Source organism: Coregonus lavaretus, assembly GCF_964263955.1.
Source record: "Coregonus lavaretus genome assembly, chromosome: 34".
Taxonomy (NCBI): Eukaryota; Metazoa; Chordata; class Actinopteri; order Salmoniformes; family Salmonidae; genus Coregonus; species Coregonus lavaretus.
In genome coordinates, this window is record NC_140021.1 from 4,119,639 (window position 1) to 4,140,610 (window position 20,972).

General features: G+C 45.2%; 1 pseudogene across 1 annotated transcript; it reads right to left on the reverse strand.

Annotated features, from left to right (window-relative positions):
• LOC311109233 (myelin-associated glycoprotein-like) lies at nucleotides 1–12,435 on the reverse strand (annotated as a pseudogene). Its single transcript has 7 exons — nucleotides 12,429–12,435; nucleotides 11,706–12,093; nucleotides 9,784–10,077; nucleotides 9,381–9,647; nucleotides 8,301–8,394; nucleotides 8,131–8,188; nucleotides 1–249 (listed from the first exon to the last, which is right to left on the reverse strand). The product of its transcript is annotated as a myelin-associated glycoprotein-like (transcript).
• Between the last annotated feature and the right edge of the window lie 8,537 nt (nucleotides 12,436–20,972).

Sequence of the window (20,972 nt, forward strand, 5' to 3'; positions counted from 1 at the left end):
TTAAAGCCCATCTATGTAGTTAAGGTGTGGTTCCTGGGGCCCTCTCCTGGTCACATTGACTTCAGCGTACTCACTCTCCTGCCCCTGGACCCTGTTCCTGTCCTGGGCTGCAGCTGGGGTCTCTTTGGGCCGTAGTTTGGAGAAGTCTATGTCACCATAGTGGATCTCTTCAGGCTGGTCTTCTGCAGGTTCCTCTGGTTTCTCTCCGGCTGTGGTCTGGTTAACACACACCGTCCCAACAGGGGAGTTCTGTGGAGAGATCACAGAGAGAGGAACAGGTGTAAAGTTCTAAGCTCAGTCATTTGTAAAACTCTAAAGTCAGCAGATTACACAACACATACTGAGGGGATGTCAATGACAATGTCAATTTAACTGACAGAAGAAAATAATTACATTTTGACAACAAATGAGCTCCAATCTACAGAAAATACTGTCAAAGTCCAACAGCTATTCTGTTATCATTCAATGTTCTTACAGGATGTGGAACTGCTTTCAGTGTGGTCATCTCACCCTAAACATTCTCTAAAATGATGTTAACCTCATGGCTTTGGGTAGTTTCATCATTAATTCAGTAATTGCTTATGTAACAGGTCAAAGAATTACAGATTTTTGCAACCGCTCATTTTCTATTTTTTATTTTATTTTGTGAGTTGATTTCACCAAAATATTGTATTGTTCAGCATATTGTGTAGTTTACAGATATTGGGAGAGTTAATTGTGTAAGTCCGCCCTCTAGAGTTGGTTTGGTTATATGCGGGGTGGTGTCATGCTTTTCTCAGTCTGCATTCTACTCGACTGAGGGAGGCGGATTCTGGTCGAGGGTAGAGTTTTGAACATTTTCTCTCCTTGATGTTGAACAGATTGAGAGAGTTGTACACAATAAAGTGCCTTCAAGTACGCCAGTGTCTTGTCTTCAGTGCACCGGAACACAACGCAGTAGTCGGCAACGAGCAGACCGCGCCGGCTACATTGGTGCCGTGACCCGGATATCTTCGCTTCAGATCATCGCCAGGGTGATCGCCGGTGGTTGCTGTGACGAGTAGGAACCTCTTCGGAACGTTGACAAGTATAAGGGCAAACATTAATGTGTAAATTGTAGCTCTTAATTGCTTACCTCAGCTACTTCTATCATTTTACAATTCTTTTTCATATTCACATGTTCTGGTGATTCACATATCATTACCATAGTCTATTACAACTTTCTATTTAAAAAAAAAAATGGCTGATGGTAAGGATGCGCAGACACCATTTAGTGTTGGAGATGCTGCAGGGGTAAGCCTGGGGAGGGGCAGGTTTATGAGTAGGGTGGAGAGCACGCCGGTTAGGGGTGCTGGTATACTAGGCAGACCTGTACTCTCGTCCACACGCTTACACACTGATGAATATTCCCCCGCACCACACATGCGTAGCTTAAGAGATGCTCCAGACATTGCAAGCAGCGTTAGTTCAGTGGGCCGTCCTGCATTTTCATACACTCACACCCAAACAGATGAACATTCTCCACGTCAGCCAGTGTCTAGTTCACATGTGAGTTCTGCAGACCTAGGGAGTCTCACCACACAGTTAGCTCATGAAATAGGAGAGAACATTGCTAGCCAATTACAGAGATCTGTTGGTAGTGCAGATAACCAAACCACTCCTACGCCTAGCCTGAACTTAGGATATGGACAGTCTGATTTGAACATGACAGGAGTAAAGTTAGTCATGAAGACAGATGTCAAAGAGCCGCCGTACTTCAGGGGTGATGGAACAGACAAACACACAGTGCATGAGTGGGAAGAGATTATGAGCGTTTACCTGAATAAGAGGGGTGTACACCCGCAAGAGCACTCCCAGGAGATAATGTCAAGACTAATGGGAAAGGCTAGAGACATTGTTAAAGTTACCCTGCGCAGTATGCCATCGCTGCAGCCAGCTGAGAACTCCAAGCTCGTCTTTGATATTCTGAAACAACATTTCAGTGAGTTAACCTACTCCTCTATGCCTTTAGCAGATTTCTATAACACACTTCCTCTGGCCGGAGAAAGTCCCATGGACTATTGGATACGCTTGAACAAGGCTGTGGATGTCGCAGATGAGTGTCTGAGAAGGCAGGGGCGAAACATTGAGGACCCCTCTCACGAAGTCACAATGATGCTGGTGAAACACTGTCCCGACCCCGCTCTTACAAGTGTCCTAAAGTGCAAAACAGCTGAAAAGTGGACAGCAAATGAGATTCAGGAACACCTCGTTGAACATCAGAGAGAGGCTAGAACAATGTGTCAAGCCAAATCTTATCGGCCAAAGAACATTGGTGCACATGCTCAGGCATTAACCACAGAGACAGTCGCTGCTGAAAACCCAACAGACCTTACTGGTTACCCAAAGGCAATGGGGCTTCCATCCTCTCCTCAGACAGAGAGCATCTGCATGCAGTCTCTCATTGGCTTGCTGAACCGTGTGCTAGAGCAGACAGCACACACAACAGCAGTCGTGCCACCAAGCAGGGGGCCAGCAGCCATTGTTCAGAGTAGATGTAAAGTCTGTCAGTCTGCCGAACATTCAACTACTGCACACTGTAGACAGGCAAACCTCTGTATGGGCTGTTACAAGCCCGGCCACTGGAAGAGAGAATGCCAACAACGCCGGCCAAGAATTAACGCTCAGCCACAGTTAGCGCACACACCACCTAACTCTGAGCAAGGTGGAGCCAGTTTAAACTAGATAGCTCACATACGGAAAGGGGATGTGTGAGCGTTGAAGATTCAACCCTTGAAGAAAGTGAAGAATTGAAGGAGATGTATGTCAATGTCTGTAAAGCAATGTCTGATAATTGCACGGTAATTGTTCAGAATTTTCACAGAGTTGAGACGTTCAGTGAGTTATTTCACGCACCGGTGACAGTTAATGGCTGTGCTCAGTTGCAAGGGCTCCTCGATACAGGCTCAATGGCCTGCACGATAAGTGAAGAGGCAGAGCAGAGACTACTATCGGATAGCGTCTTGACCCCACATCAAGAACTCTCACATCATATCATCCTTGTTGGCTGTGGAGGAGTACAAGTGCGCCCCAAGTGCATGTATGACATGGAACTAAGTCTGTATGGGGTAAAGTGCATGGTCCCAGTTCTGGTGATCACTGGTCAGAAAGACGACATAATAGTAGGCACCAACATGTTGAAACGTGTACTGCATCAGCTGAAAAACGAGAACAGTTATTGGACACTTATCTCGAGCAACACAAAAGGGTCTCCAGATGGCGAACAGTTTCTAGAAATGATGACCAGTCTCACAAGATGGAGGGGTGAAGATGTCCCAGGAAAAGTAGGGACAGTGAAGCTAACTCAGGCGGTGACTCTCCTTCCCAAACAAGAGTACCTGCTGTGGGGAAGACTGCCAAGTCATATACCCAAGTCACCTGGGAGTACAGTTATGGTGGAGCCTACAACCTCCAGGTGCGTGCCTCGGGGCATTATGGTGGGGAGAGTGGTAACACCGCTATGGGGAGATGGCTGGACTCCCATGAAAATCACTAATATCTCAGACAAACCACTCACACTGAAAAGGAACAGCAAGCTTGCGGACGTCTCTACTTGTGTTGCAGCTGAAGATCTCACACTGTTCCAGGGTTCCTGTCAGAGTGATGCTGGCTCTGTTAGAGTGACTCATGTGGAACAGGACGACAACGGTGACCTGAAAGACAGACTGCAGAAGTCTGGTCTAGGAAATGTCGACATTGATCATTGTGAAGCGAGCCCCTCCACCAAGCTCCAACTTGTGACATTGCTGGAGAAATATCAGGATATATTTTCAAAGCATCATCTTGACTGTGGAGAAGCCAAGGGCTTTGCCCATAGGATCCGCCTCACTGACGACCGTCCCTTCCGTCTTCCATATCGCAGAGTGCCGCCAGCCCACTATCAAAAGCTGCGCCAAGTTCTCACCGAGATGGAGGAACAGGAAATCATACGGAAATCAATGAGTGAATATGCTTCTCCACTCGTGATGGTTTGGAAGAAAAATGGCGACCTCCGGATATGCACAGACTTTCGATGGCTGAATGCAAGAACTATCAAGGATGCTCATCCTTTGCCCCATCAATCGGACTGCTTGGCTGCCCTTGGCGGTAATGCTGTCTTCAGCACCATGGACCTCACGTCTGGATTTTATAACTTGCCCATGCATGAAGAGGACAAGAAATACACTGCCTTTTCCTCCCCTTTAGGTCTGCACGAGTATGACAGAATGCCACAGGGGCTTTGCAACAGTCCAGCGTCCTTCATGAGGATGATGCTGAGTATCTTTGGCGATCTTAACTTCAGCAGTCTCTTGTGCTACCTAGATGATCTCTTGATATTTGCCCCCAATGAACAGCAGGCCCTCAGCAGATTAGAGGTTGTTTTCCAGAGGCTACGGGAGCACAATCTAAAGTTGAGTCCAAAAAAATGCCATCTGTTGCGGAGATCTGTGAAGTTTCTCGGACACATCGTTGACAGTGACGGTGTTGCTGTTGACCCAGAGAAGGTCGAGGTCATCACCAAAATGTCAAAGAGGGACTTGATGGAAGATGATGGCTGCACTCCTTCAGTTCGCAGAGTGAAGTCGTTCCTGGGGATGGTATTTTATTACCAACACTACATACCAAATTGCTCCTCCATCGCAAAACCCCTGTTTGCTCTCACAGCTGGCCAGAAACGGAGAGGAAAGGCCGGGAAGTACAGTCAGAATGCGGGAGTTTACAGAAAGCTCAAACCTGCGGATTGGACCCTTGACTGCGATTCCGCTTTCGCCGGCCTTAAGGGGAAGCTCCTGAATTGTGTGGTCCTTAGCCATCCAGACTTTTCTAAGCCCTTGGTTCTGTCCATTGATGCGTCTCTTGATGGCCTTGGGGCAGTTCTGTCCCAGATACCAGAAGGAGAAACGAAGGCACGCCCGATCGCCTTTGCCAGCAAGACCCTCACTGGCTCACAAAAGAGGTATCCTGCTCACCGACTGGAGTTCTTGGCGCTCAAATGGAGTGTTTGTGAAAAATTCAGCCACTGGTTGAAAGGCCACACTTTTACAGTGTGGACCGACAATAATCCTTTTACCTATATAATGACCAAACCAAAACTTGACGCTTGCGAACAGAGGTGGGTGGCAAAGCTTTCCCCATACACCTTCAGTATCAAACACATTCCTGGGGTAAAGAACATTGTGGCAGATGCCCTGAGTAGAGATCCGTTTGCTAAATCAGTGAGCCGAAGGTTGATCAGTGAGCCCTATGAAAGTCTTTTGGCCGAGGCGGAGGGAACCAAAGAGGAGAAAGTCCAAGATCTCTTCCGGAGTAAGACCCAGTGTCTTCAGGCACATGATGCAGGGTGCTGTGTAACTATGGACCCCACTCAAGACAGGCTGGCCGGCAGTCAAGAACCCTCTCATGTGAAATCTGCTTGTGAAGCTCATGTAGAGTGGGAAAGGGGAGCAGAGATAAGAGCAACACAGTTTCTCAATGTTCTTCCCCAGGCGGTGCCCTCAGAACAAGACACACTTCCAGCGCTCTCCATCGGCGAGCTGAGGCACAGCCAGGAAATAGATCCAGTTATCAGGGAAGTCCTGCCACTCATTCAGAGGGGTGAGCCACCACCTAGGCGAGGGAGGAGGAGGTTAGCTCTTACGACCCAGACACTGTGCAAGCAGTGGCATCATCTAAAAGTCCAGGACGGAGTCCTATATAGGGTAACCAAAGACCCATTAAGCAGAGAGTTTGTGCTGCCTGCTAGCTTGAAGGCCAAAGCTCTCGCTGGTGTGCATGATTTCGCTGGGCATCAAGGGCAGGCTAGAACAGCACACCTCGCCCGACAGCGTTTCTTCTGGCCGCAAATGGGAAGAGACATCAAGGAATATGTGAAATGCTGCCAACGCTGTATCCTTGCAAAGACCCCTGAACCAGCTGCCCGAGCTCCCTTGGAAAGCATTCGCACTTCGGCACCCATGGAGCTGGTGTGCATTGATTTTTGGAGTGCTGAGGACTGTAAGCAAAGATCTGTCGATGTGTTAGTCATAACAGACCACTTTACAAAATTGGCTCATGCCTTTCCCTGCATAAACCAAACTGCAAAGCAAATAGCAAAGAAGTTATGGGATAACGTATTCTGCATCTACGGTTTCCCAGAGCGAATACATTCTGATCAAGGGGCCAATTTTGAAAGCAAACTCATAGCTGAACTCCTCAGCCTCACAGGGATTATGAAAACACACACAACAGCATACCATCCCATGGGAAATGGGCAAACCGAAAGGTTCAATAGGACACTTGGCAGTATGTTGCGTGCCCTACCCCTGACAGCTAAGCAACACTGGGCCCAACAGATACAGACTTTGACTTGTGCGTATAATGCCACCACTCATGAAACAACTGGATATCCTCCATTCTATTTGATGTATGGTCGAGTCCCCAGACTCCCAGTAGACATGGTCTTCAAACAAGTCTTGAGGGATCCAGTCGTGGTGAATTATAAGACCTATGCAGAGAAACTGATGGCGAACCTCCATGTGGCTGCCGACATAGCTCAGCAGCATGCGAGGAAAGGACAGCAACATCAAGCTGATGGCTACAACAAGAGAGTTCGTGGAACCCACTTGAACGTTGGCGACCGAGTTTTGTTAGCTAATAAAGCAGAGAGGGGGAAGAGGAAGTTAGCGGATAAGTGGGAAGCCACTATGTATACCATCATAGACCGGAACCCTCAGACTCACGTTTACAAAGTCAGAGACGAAAGTGGGAAAACAAAAGTTGTTCATCGGAATTTGATGTTGGACGTGAGCTTCTTGCCCATGCCAGAACTAAGCGATGAAGAGACGAATGGAGCTGCCTCGGATGTGGCCAGTGAGTTTCAGCCTCCTTCTGTTGATGCTTTGAGTGGCCTAGCAGTAGATGCTTCTGAGGACCGTACATGTTCGTGGTTAAACGCATCCTCTGACTCTGAGTCTATTGGAGAAGCTGATGAGTCTGAGATGGAGAATGAGATGCCCCACTCTCTGTCCAGGAAGTCTGTTCAACTGACACCCACGAGAGCCCAGTCTAAAGAGGTCAGAGGCCAAGGGGAAAATGAATACTCACCTGTGAGAGACTTGTCGGATTCCAGTGACCCCCCTGATTTGCACATGACTGACACTGACTCTGTTGCCCCAATTGATGTTCCTGACTTAGATGAGACAGGGTCTTCGGACGTCAATTCACCTGTTACACTGATTGATAGTCAGATACCCTCCCAAGTACAAGGGTTTGAAAGTCAGGTTGTCAGAACACGTACTGGCAGGGTTGTTAAGGCAGTCGATCGCTTGATAGAGAACATTGTGCAAAAACCACTCACCAAGGGTTTTGTTACAGGAGTCAGAAGGTCACTGTCTTTCCGTTCTTTATTTTAGATACATTTTTGAGATTAAGATATTTTTCTTTATTACCAGTAGTATGACCTGGGTCATGAGATGTTCATAATGGAGGGAAAGTGTTCCAAGATTTCATATGATGTATAAGGCATCATATTCACTAGAAGGGGCAGTAGCCTGATCAACTGCTGTTTTCTTTTAACTTACTTTGTAAGTAGCTTTATATGGGAAATGGAGTCCCAGGGCTATCTTGGACCAAGTGGACAAGAGTTTTATTCTATATGTTTTTGGTTATTTTCCACCCTCGAAGTGTGAAGGATTTTGGTGAAATTAAAGAGGGGTGAATGTAACAGGTCAAAGAATTACAGATTTTTGCAACCGCTCATTTTCTATTTTTTATTTTATTTTGTGAGTTGATTTCACCAAAATATTGTATTGTTCAGCATATTGTGTAGTTTACAGATATTGGGAGAGTTAATTGTATAAGTGCGCCCTCTAGAGTTGGTTTGGTTATATGCGGGGTGGTGTCATGCTTTTCTCAGTCTGCATTCTACTCGACTGAGGGAGGCGGATTCTGGTCGAGGGTAGAGTTTTGAACATTTTCTCTCCTTGATGTTGAACAGATTGAGAGAGTTGTACACAATAAAGTGCCTTCAAGTACGCCAGTGTCTTGTCTTCAGTGCACCGGAACACAACGCAGTAGTCGGCAACGAGCAGACCGCGCCGGCTACACTTAGATACACTTTGTAGATGGTTTTTGAATGTTGAGCCTTATTCCCACCTGTCCCTGTGGATTGTCCGTCCTTTCAAGTCCATCGGGGAGCCTAGAGTTTCTCCTCCTGGAAGACATTTAGAAAGGTATTCTGAATCCACTGAGAGGGTTTTCATATGCAAAAGCACAAACACAACATAAATAAATAGTTTTGCATTGATGCCAGGAATAGTTTTGACCATCCATAAAGACTGATCAGGCGGATAAGCAGAAAGACCCCCAGAGTTCCTGCTGCAACCCCAAACACCATTGGGTTAACAGGCTCTTCTTGCCCTGAAAATACAGCACACATTATGGTCATTTCTCACAAAAAGATCACTAAAGTACACTACATGAACAAAGGTTTGTGGACACCTGCTCATCAAACATCTCATTCCAAAATCATGGGCATTAATATGGAGTTGGTCCCCCCTTTGCTGTTATAACAGCCTCCACTGTAGCATTAAGATTTCCCTTCACTGGATCTAAGGGTTCTAGCCCGAACCATGAAAATCAGCTCCAGACCATTATTCCTCCTCCACCAAACTTTACAGTTGGACCTATGCATTGGGGAAGGTAGCGTTCTCCTGGCATCCGTCAAACCCAGATTTGTCCGTCGGACTGCCAGATGGTGAAGCAGGATTCATCACTCCAGAGAACCGGTTTCCTATTCTCCAGAGTCCAATGGCGGTGAGCCTTACACCACTCCAGACGATTCTTGGCATTGTGCTTGTTGATCTTAGGCTTGTGTGCGGCTGCTCGCCATGGAAACCCATTTCATGAAGCTCCCCACAAATAGTTCTAGTGCTGACGTTGCTTCCAGAGGCAGTTTGGAACTCGGTAGTGAATGTTGCAACTGAGGTCAGATGATATTTACGAACTATGCGCTTCAGCACTCAGCTGTCCCGTTTTCTGAGCTTGTGTGGCTTACCGCTTCGCGGCTGAGATGTTGTTGCTCCTAGAAGATTCCACTTCACAATAACAGCACTTACAGTGGACCGGGTTAGCTCTGGCAGGGCAGAAATTTGACGAACTGACTTGTTGGAAAGGTGGAATCCTATGACAGTGCCTCGTTGAAAGTCACTGAGCTCTTGAGTAAGGCCATTCTACTACCAGTGTTTGAGTATGGAGATTGCATGGCTGTGTGCTCGATTTTATACACCTGTCAGCAATGGGTGTGGCTGAAATAACCAAATCTACTAATTTGAAGGGGTGTCCACATACTCTTGTATATACAGTGTATATCTAATCTAAGATTGTGCCCAACGTGCCTGTTTTACCTTTAATAGCCAGCTTCTCTTCCTTTGACTTCCCAAGGCCGTGACTATTTCTTGCTTCACAGTAGTACAGTCCTCCATCACCAACAGTCACATTGAGGGTGTAACTCTGTCCAGATGCTACCTGTGTTGGTTTACCCCCACTGATCTGGAACCAGGTGAAGTTTGTCACAGGAGGGTTGGCTGTACTGCTGCAGGTCAGATTAACACAGCTGCCCACTAATACTGGACCAGCTGGACTGATGGAGGCTGAGGTGTCCTTAGGAGAGACTGAGGGAGAAGGGTTCATTTAGAATGTAAATGGATGTGGTATATTGAATAATCTAATTAAAACCACTCTATGACAATCATCAGTGAAAACATGATAGAATGATCTATTCTACAGGAAACTGTGACTAAATCTTACATGAAACGTTAAGCATCATGGTATGTTCAGCTGTCTTGTTGCTAGTCCCTACTGGGTAGACTGCAGTACAAGTGATGTTCTTCTCATGATGAAGGTATGACAGAGTGAAGGTCACCGTGGAGAGAACTGATTTGGTTTGGTCTGGATTCTCCTGCAGTTGGTTCTCATTTGTGAACTGTGTTGGGAGGGTCCATGTCAGCTCAGGGGGGTGTTTGGGACAGGGAGCGACAGCAGAGCAGTTCAAACTGACAGGGGTCCCTTCCTTCACCTCACCTGAGACAGTAATGTTCAAAAATCAAATCAAATCAAATTTTATTGGTCACATGCGCCGAATACAACAGGTGCAGACATTACAGTGAAATGCTTACTTACAGCCCTTAACCAACAGTGCATTTATTTTAAACAAAAAAGTAAGAATAAAACAACAACAAAAAAAGTGTTTAGAAAAAAAGAGCAGAAGTAAAATAAAGTGACAGTAGGGAGGCTATATATACAGGGGGGTACCGTTGCAGAGTCAATGTGCGGGGGCACCGGCTAGTTGAGGTAGTTGAGGTAATATGTACATGTGGGTAGAGTTAAAGTGACTATGCATAAATACTTAACAGAGTAGCAGCAGCGTAAAAAGGATGGGGTGGGGGGGCAGTGCAAATAGTCCGGGTAGCCATGATTAGCTGTTCAGGAGTCTTATGGCTTGGGGGTAGAAGCTGTTGAGAAGTCTTTTGGACCTAGACTTGGCACTCCGGTACCGCTTGCCGTGTGGTAGCAGAGAGAACAGTCTATGACTAGGGTGGCTGGAGTCTTTGACAATTTTGAGGGCCTTCCTCTGACACCGCCTGGTATAGAGGTCCTGGATGGCAGGAAGCTTTGCCCCAGTGATGTACTGGGCCGTACGCACTACCCTCTGTAGTGCCTTGCGGTCAGAGGCCAAGCAGTTGCCATACCAGGCGGTGATGCAACCAGTCAGGATGCTCTCGATGGTGCAGCTGTAGAATTCTTTGAGGATCTGAGGACCCATGCCAAATCTTTTTAGTCTCCTGAGGGGGAATAGGCTTTGTCGTGCCCTCTTCACGACTGTCTTGGTGTGTTTGGACCATGATAGTTCGTTGGTGATGTGGACACCAAGGAACTTGAAGCTCTCAACCTGTTCCACTACAGCCCCGTCGATGAGAATGGGGGCGTGCTCAGTCCTCTTTTTTTTCCTGTAGTCCACAATCATCTCCTTTGTCTTGGTCACGTTGAGGGAGAGGTTGTTGTCCTGGCACCACACGGCCAGATCTCTGACCTCCTCCCTATAGGCTGTCTCATCGTTGTCGGTGATCAGGCCTACCACTGTTGTGTCGTCGGCAAACTTAATGATGGTGTTGGAGTCGTGCCTGGCCATGCAGTCATGGGTGAACAGAGAGTACAGGAGGGGACTGAGCACGCACCCCTGAGGGGCCCCCGTGTTGAGGATCAGTGTGGCAGATGTGTTGTTACCTACCCTTACCACCTGGGGGCGGCCCGTCAGGAAGTCCAGGATCCAGTTGCAGAGGGAGGTGTTTAGTCCCAGGATCCTTAGCTTAGTGATGAGCTTAGAGGGCACTATGGTGTTGAATGCTGAGCTGTAGTCAATGAATAGCATTCTCACGTAGGTGTTCCTCTTGTCCAGGTGGGAAAGGGCAGTGTGGAGTGCGATAGAGATTGCATCATCTGTGGATCTGTTGGGGCGGTATGCAAATTGGAGTGGGTCTAGGGTTTCTGGGATTATGCTGTTGATGTGAGCCATGACCAGTCTTTCAAAGCACTTCATGGCTGGGACTGGGAGGCAAATCTGTAATACATTAAAAATAAATATATTTTACTCTGACAGACACACTGCCTACTTGGTCTTATTCTACTCATATCATTTTAGAAAAGTTGACAAAAGTTAAATAGTCTCTTACCCCTGACAACAATATCAACAGACTTTTCAGTGTCTGTTGCACAGAATGGTTGACTTTCAATCCTGAATAAGTATTTATCAGAGTAACTGGTGGTTACATTGAAGAAGACTGTGGTGCAGTTCTTCTGGGACATGTTTCCAGTTATGTTCCCTTCATATCTGTTGACCGTCTCACTACTGTTAAATATCACATTGTCCAGACCCTCACCAAACTGTGGGGATTTTTTAAAAACACACTCCAGAGATAAGTATTGTGCTGTTAAATTTATAGTAATTTTGGTCAGGAATATAAAATGCACATGGGATTTGCACACAGGATCCTGTCAGTACATCCAGTCTATCTGGCATTGTGGCGATCAAATCTCGTTGGCAAAAACAGGCCAAAACACCTGCAACATAAAGGACAACATCAGGGAGGTCATGTGATCTTTTCCGTAGAGTCACTCTCTCCCAATATTCTGCCTCTGCAGCAAAACATATGAACTCATTTCAATGTACAGGTGATTCCTGATGTCGTGACTCCATGCCCTAAACTGGATTATGGACATATCTGGAGCAAAGAATGTTTGAATCCAGAATATTAAACTGTACTTATCAGGAGTCAACTGTACACTTTTCTACACATTGAGACAGATGGGAATATAGCTCATACCATGAAATATCATGACTTGTGCTTATTCCTCTGTCTGATTCATAACTAGTTGTTGCTGTGTGGAAGACTCACCTGACATAAAGAGGCCAATGAGAAAAAACATGTTCTCAGGACAAGCCATTTGAGAACTCACACACTACTGATCACCTGAAACAGGACAAACACACACTTACTAGTAGAATAACTCACACAACACATTGGTATAGTAACTCACATGACACATACTGTCTCGCATGTAAGCTTTAGTCCCAACATCAAATAGGTATTTCAGTTGTGAAGCTAATACATGAACTAACAGCCGTACATTGAACATTTTGAATCTCATTACTTGTAATTAATTTCCTAAATTTAATCTGAACATTAAAATGTAAAGATAAGACAGTGAAGAAGTCAACACTTGCCTTCCAATGATGTAAACAGTCCACAAGAGAGACTATCACACACCCATAGTGTGGTGTGACAAACTAAAATGCTGAAATATATGTGACACATCTCACATCTCATCAGTGACGTACTTCCTAATAAGAGTGTGAGAAATTATTTTAAAAGAATACTACAGTATTTATTTAACAGGATGCTTGAATAGTCTATCTACTGGGTGTCCTCATCAATCAATCAATCAATCAATTTTATTTTATATAGCCCTTCTTACATCAGCTAATATCTCGAAGTGCTGTACAGAAACCCAGCCTAAAACCCCAAACAGCTAGTAATGCAGGTGTAGAAGCACGGTGGCTAGGAAAAACTCCCTAGAAAGGCAAAACCTAGGAAGAAACCTAGAGAGGAACCAGGCTATGAGGGGTGGCCAGTCCTCTTCTGGCTGTGCCGGGTGGAGATTATAACAGAACCATGCCAAGATGTTCAAAAATGTTCATAAGTGACAAGCATGGTCAAATAATAATCAGGAATAAATCTCAGTTGGCTTTTCATAGCCGATCATTAAGAGTTGAAAACAGCAGGTCTGGGACAGGTAGGGGTTCCATAACCGCAGGCAGAACAGTTGAAACTGGAATAGCAGCAAGGCCAGGCGGACTGGGGACAGCAAGGAGTCACCACGGCCGGTAGTCCCGACGTATGGTCCTAGGGCTCAGGTCTCTCAGTTGGCTTTTCATAGCCGATCATTAAGAGTTGAAAACAGCAGGTCTGGGACAGGTAGGGGTTTCGTAGCCGCAGGCAGAACAGTTGAAACTGGAATAGCAGCAAGGCCAGGCGGACTGGGGACAGCAAGGTGTCATCATGCCCGGTAGTCCTGACGTATGGTCCTAGGGCTCAGGTTCTCAGAGAGAAAGAGAGAACGAGAGAATTAGAGAGAGCATACTTAAATTCACACAGGACACTGGATAAGACAGGAGAAGTACTCCAGGTATAACCAACTAACCCCAGCCCCCCGACACATAAACTACTGCAGCATAAATACTGGAGGCTGAGACAGGAGCGGTCCGGAGACACTGTGGCCCCATCCGAAGAAACCCCCGGACAGGGCCAAACAGGAAGGATATAACCCCACCCACTCCGCCAAAGCACAGCCCCCGCACCACTAGAGGGATATCCCCAACCACCAACTTACAATCCTGAGACAAGGCCGAGTATAGCCCACAGAGGTCTCCACCACAGCACAAACCAGGGGGGGGGCGCCAACCCAGACAGGAAGATCACGTCAGTAACTCAACCCACTCAAGTGACGCACCCCTCCCAGGGACGGCATGAAAGAGCACCAGCAAGCCAGTGACTCAGCCCCTGCAACAGGGTTAGAGGCAGAGAACCCCAGTGGAGAGGGGAACCGGCCTGGCAGAGACAGCAAGGGCTGTTCGTTGCTCCAGCCTTTCCGTTCACCTTCACACTCCTGGGCCAGACTACACTCAATCATATGACCTACTGAAGAGATAAGTCTTCAGTAAAGACTTAAAGGTTGAGACCGAGTCTGCGTCTCTCACATGGGTAGGCAGACTGTTCCATAAAAATGGAGATCTATAGGAGAAAGCCCTGCCTCCCGCTGTTTGCTTAGAAATTCTAGGGACAATTAGGAGGCCTGCGTCTTGTGACCGTAGCGTACGTATTGGTATGTACGGCAGGACCAACTCGGAAAGATAGGTAGGAGCAAGCCCATGTAACGCTTTATAGGTTAACAGTAAAACCTTGAAATCAGCCCTTGCCTTAACAGGAAGCCAGTGTAGGGAAGCTAGCACTGGAGTAATATGATCAAATTTCTTGGTTCTAGTCAGGATTCTAGCAGCCGTATTTAGCACTAACTGAAGTTTATTTAGTGCTTTATCCGGGTAGCCGGAAAATAGTGCATTGCAGTAGTCTAACCTAGAAGTAACAAATGCATGGATTAATTTTTCTGCATCATTTTTGGACAGAAAATTTCTGATTTTTGCAATGTTACGTAGATGGAAAAAAGCTGTCCTTGAAACAGTCTTGATATGTTCGTCAAAAGAGAGATCAGGGTCAAGAGTAACGCCTAGGTCCTTCACAGTTTTATTTGAGACGACTTTACAACCATCAAGATTAATTGTCAGATTTAACAGAAGATCTCTTTGTTTCTTGGGACCTAGAACAAGCATCTCTGTTTTGTCCGAGTTTAAAAGTAAAAAGTTTTCAGCCATCCACTTCCTTATGTCTGAAACACAGGCTTCTAGCGAGGGCAATTTTGGGGCTTCACCATGCTTCATTGAAATGTACAGCTGTGTGTCATCCGCATAGCAGTGAAAGTTAACATTATGTTTTCGAATAACATCCCCAAGAGGTAAAATATATAGTGAAAACAATAGTGGTCCTAAAACGGAACCTTGAGGAACACCGAAATGTACAGTTGATTTGTCGGAGGACAGACCATTCACAGAGACAAACTGATATCTTTCCGACAGGTAGGATCTAAACCAGGCCAGAACTTGTCCGTGTAGACCAATTTGGGTTTCCAGTCTCTCCAAAAGAATGTGGTGATCGATGGTGTCAAAGGCAGCACTAAGGTCTAGTAGCACGAGGACAGATGCAGAGCCTCGGTCTGACGCCATTAAAAGGTCATTTACCACCTTCACAAGTGCAGTCTCAGTGCTATGATGGGGTCTAAAACCAGACTGAAGCATTTCGTATACATTGTTTGTCTTCAGAAAGGCAGTGAGTTGCTGCGCAACAGCTTTTTCTAAAATTTTTGAGAGGAATGGAAGATTCGATATAGGCCGATAGTTTTTTATATTTTCCGGGTCAAGGTTTGGCTTTTTCAAGAGAGGCTTTATCACTGCCACTTTTAGTGAGTTTGGTACACATCCGGTGGATAGAGAGCTGTTTATTATGTTCAACATAGGAGGGCCAAGCACAGGAAGCAGCTCCTTCAGCAGTTTAGTAGGAATAGGATCCAGTATGCAGCTTGAAGGTTTAGAGGCCATGATTATTTTCATCATTGTGTCAAGAGATATAGTACTAAAACACTTAAGTGTCTCTCCCGATCCCAGGCCCTCGCAGAGCTGTGCAGATCCAGGACAGCTAAGCCCTGGAGGAATACGCAGATTCAAAGAGGAGTCCGTAATTTGCTTTCTAATGGTCATGATCTTTTCCTCAAAGAAGTTCATGAATTTATCACTGCTGAAGTGAAAGCCATCCTCTCTTGGGGAATGCTGCTTTTTAGTTAGCTTTGCAACAGTATCAAAAAGAAATTTTGGATTGTTCTTATTTTCCTCGATTAAGTTGGAAAAGTAGGATGATCGAGCAGCAGTGAGGGCTCTTCGGTACTGCACGGTACTGTCTTTCCAAGCTAGTCGGAAGACTTCCAGTTTGGTGTGGCGCCATTTCCGTTCCAATTTCCTGGAAGCTTGCTTCAAAGCTCGGGTATTTTCTGTATACCAGGGAGCTAGTTTCTTATGACAAATGTTTTTCGTTTTTAGGGGTGCAACTGCATCTAGGGTATTGCGCAAGGTTAAATTGAGTTCCTCAGTTAAGTGGTTAACTGATTTTTGTCCTCTGACGTCCTTGGGTAGGCAGAAGGAGTCTGGAAGGGCATCAATGAATTTTTGTGTTGTCTGAGAATTTATAGCACGACTTTTGATGCTCCTTGGTTGGGGTCTGAGCAGATTATTTGTTGCGATTGCAAACGTAATAAAATGGTGGTCCGATAGTCCAGGATTTTGTGGAAAAACATTAAGATCTACAACATTTATTCCATGGGACAAAACTAGGTCCAGAGTATGACTGTGGCAGTGAGTAGGTCCAGAGACATGTTGGACAAAACCCACTGAGTCGATAATGGCTCCGAAAGACTTTTGGAGTGGGTCTGTGGACTTCTCCATGTGAATATTAAAATCACCAAAAATTAGAATATGATCTGCTATGACTACAAGGTCTGATAGGAATTCAGGAAACTCAGAGAGGAACGCTGTATATGGCCCAGGAGGCCTGTAAACAGTAGCTATAAAAAGTGATTGAGTAGGCTGCATAGATTTCATGACTAGAAGCTCAAAAGATGAAAACGCCATATTTTTTTTTGTAAATTGAAATTTGCTATCGTAAATGTTAGCAACACCTCCGCCTTTGCGGAATGCACGGGGAATATGGTCACTAGTGTAACCAGGAGGTGAGGCCTCATTTAACACAGCAAATTCATCAGGCTTAAGCCATGTTTCAGTCAGGCCAATCACATCAAGATTATGATCAGTGATTAGTTCATTGACTATGACTGCCTTTGAAGTGAGGGATCTAACATTAAGTAACCCTATTTTGAGATGTGAGGTATCACGATCTCTTTCAATAATGGCAGGAATGGAGGAGGTCTTTATCCTAATAAGATTGCTAGGGTGAACACCGCCATGTTTAGTTTTGCCCAACCTAGATCGAGGCACAGACACAGTCTCAATGGGTATGGCTGAGCTGACTACACTGACTGTGCTATTGGCAGACTCCACTAAGCTGGCAGGTTGGCTAACAGCCTGCTGCCTGGCCTGCACCCTATTTCACTGTGGGGCTAGAGGAGTTAGAGCCCTATCTATGTTGGTAGATAAGAGGAGAGCACCCCTCCAGCTAGGATGGAGTCCGTCACTCCTCAGCAGGTCAGGCTTGGTCCTGTTTGTGGGTGAGTCCCAGAAAGAGGGCCAATTATCCACAAATGTTATCTTTTGGGAGGGGCAGAAAACAGTTTTCAACCAGCGATTAAGTGCTGAGACTCTGCTGTAGAGCTCGTCACTTCCCCTAACTGGGAGGGGGCCAGAGACAATTACTCGATGCCGACACATCTTTCTAGCTGATTTACACGCTGAAGCTATGTTGCACTTGGTGACCTCTGACTGTTTCATCCTAACATCGTTGGTGCCGACGTGGATAACAATATCTCTATACTCTCTACACTCGCCAGTTTTAGCTTTAGCCAGCACCATCTTTAGATTAGCCTTAACGTCGGTAGCCCTGCCCCCTGGTAAACAGTGTATGATCGCTGGGTGATTCGTTTTAAGTCTAATACTGCGGGTAATGGAGTCGCCAATGACTAGGGTTTTCAATTTGTCAGAGCTAATGGTGGGAGCCTTCGGAGTCTCAGACCCCGTAACGGGAGGAGTAGAGACTAGAGAAGACTCAGACTCAGACTCCGACTCGCTACATAATGGGGAAAACCGGTTGAAGGTTTCTGTCGGCTGAATGAGCGACACCGGTTGAGCATTCCAACAGTATTTCCCTCCAGAAGCCATGAGAAAGTTGTCCGGCTGCGGGGACTGTGCGGGGGGATTTATACTGACGTTACTGTCTGTACTTACTGGTGGCACAGACGCTGTTTCTTCCTTTCCTACACTGATATTACCCTTGCCTAACGATTGCGTCTGAAGCTGGGCTTGTAGCACAGCTATTCTCGCCGTAAGGCGAGAATTCTCCTGTATATTATGAGTACAGCGACTGCAATTAGAAGACATCATGTTAATGTTACTACTTAGCTTCGGCTGTTGAAGATGTTGATGAACCATGTCCAGATAAAGCGTCCGGAGTGAAAAAGTTGAATAAGGGAAAAAAGTTGCGATGGAAAAAAGGAAAATAACGTAAAGTTGGCAGCTAAAACGCACAGGAAAATGACTCTTCTGTCTCGGGATAAACGTCCGGGGTGAAAAAGTTTAACGAAAAAAGATGAGTGAGGACAAAACTAAAAAGTTGGTAAATTTGTTGAACACAGAGATTGATTAAATGTTTATTAAAAGTAAAACGTGAATAGTTTGGCAGGTAGCCAAGTAGCAACAAACAGCACAGCAGTACGGAGACAATGCGGAAAACACTGTAAAAATAAGTTCTAAGAACATTTCCATTTTCTAATGAACCTTCTAATGTTGCACAATTTGTTTCAGTCACTTGAAACATTGCAGAGGTGGCCTTAGCCATGTTTCACCAGTTTCAAATGAAATGGACCCCAGCTGTCCACTGACTGATGTTTAATGGAAAGTGTGTGTTAGCCACTGATTCAACAGCTTTATATGGCCTATACATTTCATTACTGTCAGAAATGAAACAATTATACACGATACGTTTTTCATTGTGGGATAATAATATTAATTGCAGTTAATGTGGGGTGGGGGAAATGTCCCCAAATCGCTATGTCCGCCCCTTGATACATTGATAAATGCAACATTGGAAACTTTCGGCAATATAACCAATGTTAGTCAGAAAGGATCTTGTTCAAAGCACTTTTGTTTATCAGTGCTGGATTATGGTGGTATTGTTTATATGCAGGCCTCATCAAGTACCTTAACAATTCTTGACACAGTGTATTATGGTGCTTTAAGATCACTCACCCATCACTGGGATTTGAACGCTATAGTGCAATGGACCTCTCTCTCCACCAGGAGGCTAAAACACTGGTCCACTTTTGTGTGCAATGTATCGATAGGACAACTCCCTTTGTATTTCTGTTCCTTACTGACCAGATCAGTCACTCAATACAGTCTTCATTCACAGTCGCTGCTGTCCTTGTCTGTTCCTAAGGCTAGAACTGAGATGGGGAAACAGTATTTTTCCCATAATGCCCCTTCATCCTGGAACATGCTTCAAAAGATATTAAAGTTCAGGGAGTTAGTGTCCTTGCCTGTTTTTAAGACTCTGATCGACAACACTGTTTGTGATAGCTGCAGTTGTTTCTAATCTTCAATTGTATCTGTAACTTGTGACTCTTTGTCTTTTGTGTGTATTTTGTATTTTTCTGTACTCTTTTATTTACACGCTGCTATTTCCCTGTTTTGCCTTCTTGCCAGGTCGCCCTCGCAAAATAGGTTTTTAACCTCAATGGGTCTTACCTGGTTAAATAAAGGTTAAATAAAATAAAATAAAATCTCCCTCTCCTCTATCTCCCAGGCTTGAATGGGAATGTGTGTGGGATTTTAACAAATGTAGCTAAATCATAAACCAAAATATATCCAATTTACATAGTTAAATTTGAGTTCAGTAAATGATACCCGGTTCTCACATTATCTTTCAACACGTAAAATAGACTTTGTCAGAGACAGAGTAACTGTAATTGTAGTTGACGGATTATCACACACTCCTCAATTTCTCCTGCACACACTTCCTCTTTCATTGCTTCACTTCTATCTGCCAGGAAGAGCATGGTGGGCTGGGAGCCACAGGAGGGAGCCATCGACCTGCAGGGCCTGGTCAGCAAGGTGGACATGGGCACCCTCTTCATCGGTCATGTCTAGATGGGAAACAGCTTTTGTCAAATTGACGTCAAAAGATGATTACATTTTTTATTTTAGCTAACCATGAACCTTTTCCTTACCTTAATTTAATTATCCAAACTACTACGTTAATTCTCCTAACCTGCTGCACAAGTTCTCCTAAATTTGCTAGGAAAAGTCAATTTTCACAAAAGCTGTATCCCTTCTATAAATAAACCCTCTTCAACCTAACCAAGGCTTTTTGGGAGAAGGAGACCCAGGAGCTGAGGGCTTACTTTCCCCAGCATGTGGGAGCTGACCTCCCCCAACAGGAGGAGGGAGAGCTGAAGGCTCTGGAGGACAAGGTCAGGAATGAATTGAATCAGAAGGGAATGTTTGAAGAGAGAAAGCTATGACTATTGGACACTACATTACACACTGATGCTGCAATATGTTGGGGATGGGGATAGGGTGGGACTGATAAAAACAATCACTGACAAGCACATTGCAATTTTGCATTGAGTATATGTGGGTATTTAACCCAAAGGTTCTAAAATGTAAGAACATACAATGAAACGAGGTGTCTGCATGCAGTTCATGCTACCACACACTGTCAGTGGCTATATGAGTAGATATTAGGTGATAGAGCAGAATCAGTGTTTAGCAGTACCTTAATGACATCGTGCAATGAAGTATAACGGCATTGGATGTTTACAAGCTATAGCCCAAAGAATCATATCTAATCATGACAAGCTTTAATATCCATATTAATTTCAACATTTCTTGCAGAATGTTACCTCAATATCCTTTTATTTGCTCACTAGTCCCTGGGATTACTGAATGGCCATTGGCTACGAACATGTGGAGGAAATACATCTGGTTGGCTCAGGGGGAAAGATTCATTAGCATTTCTTCTCACTTTTGTATTATTTCCAATAAAAATCATTATGATCTAATGAGACATGCAACATGTTGGACCAATAAAACTGAGACTTCATGGAAA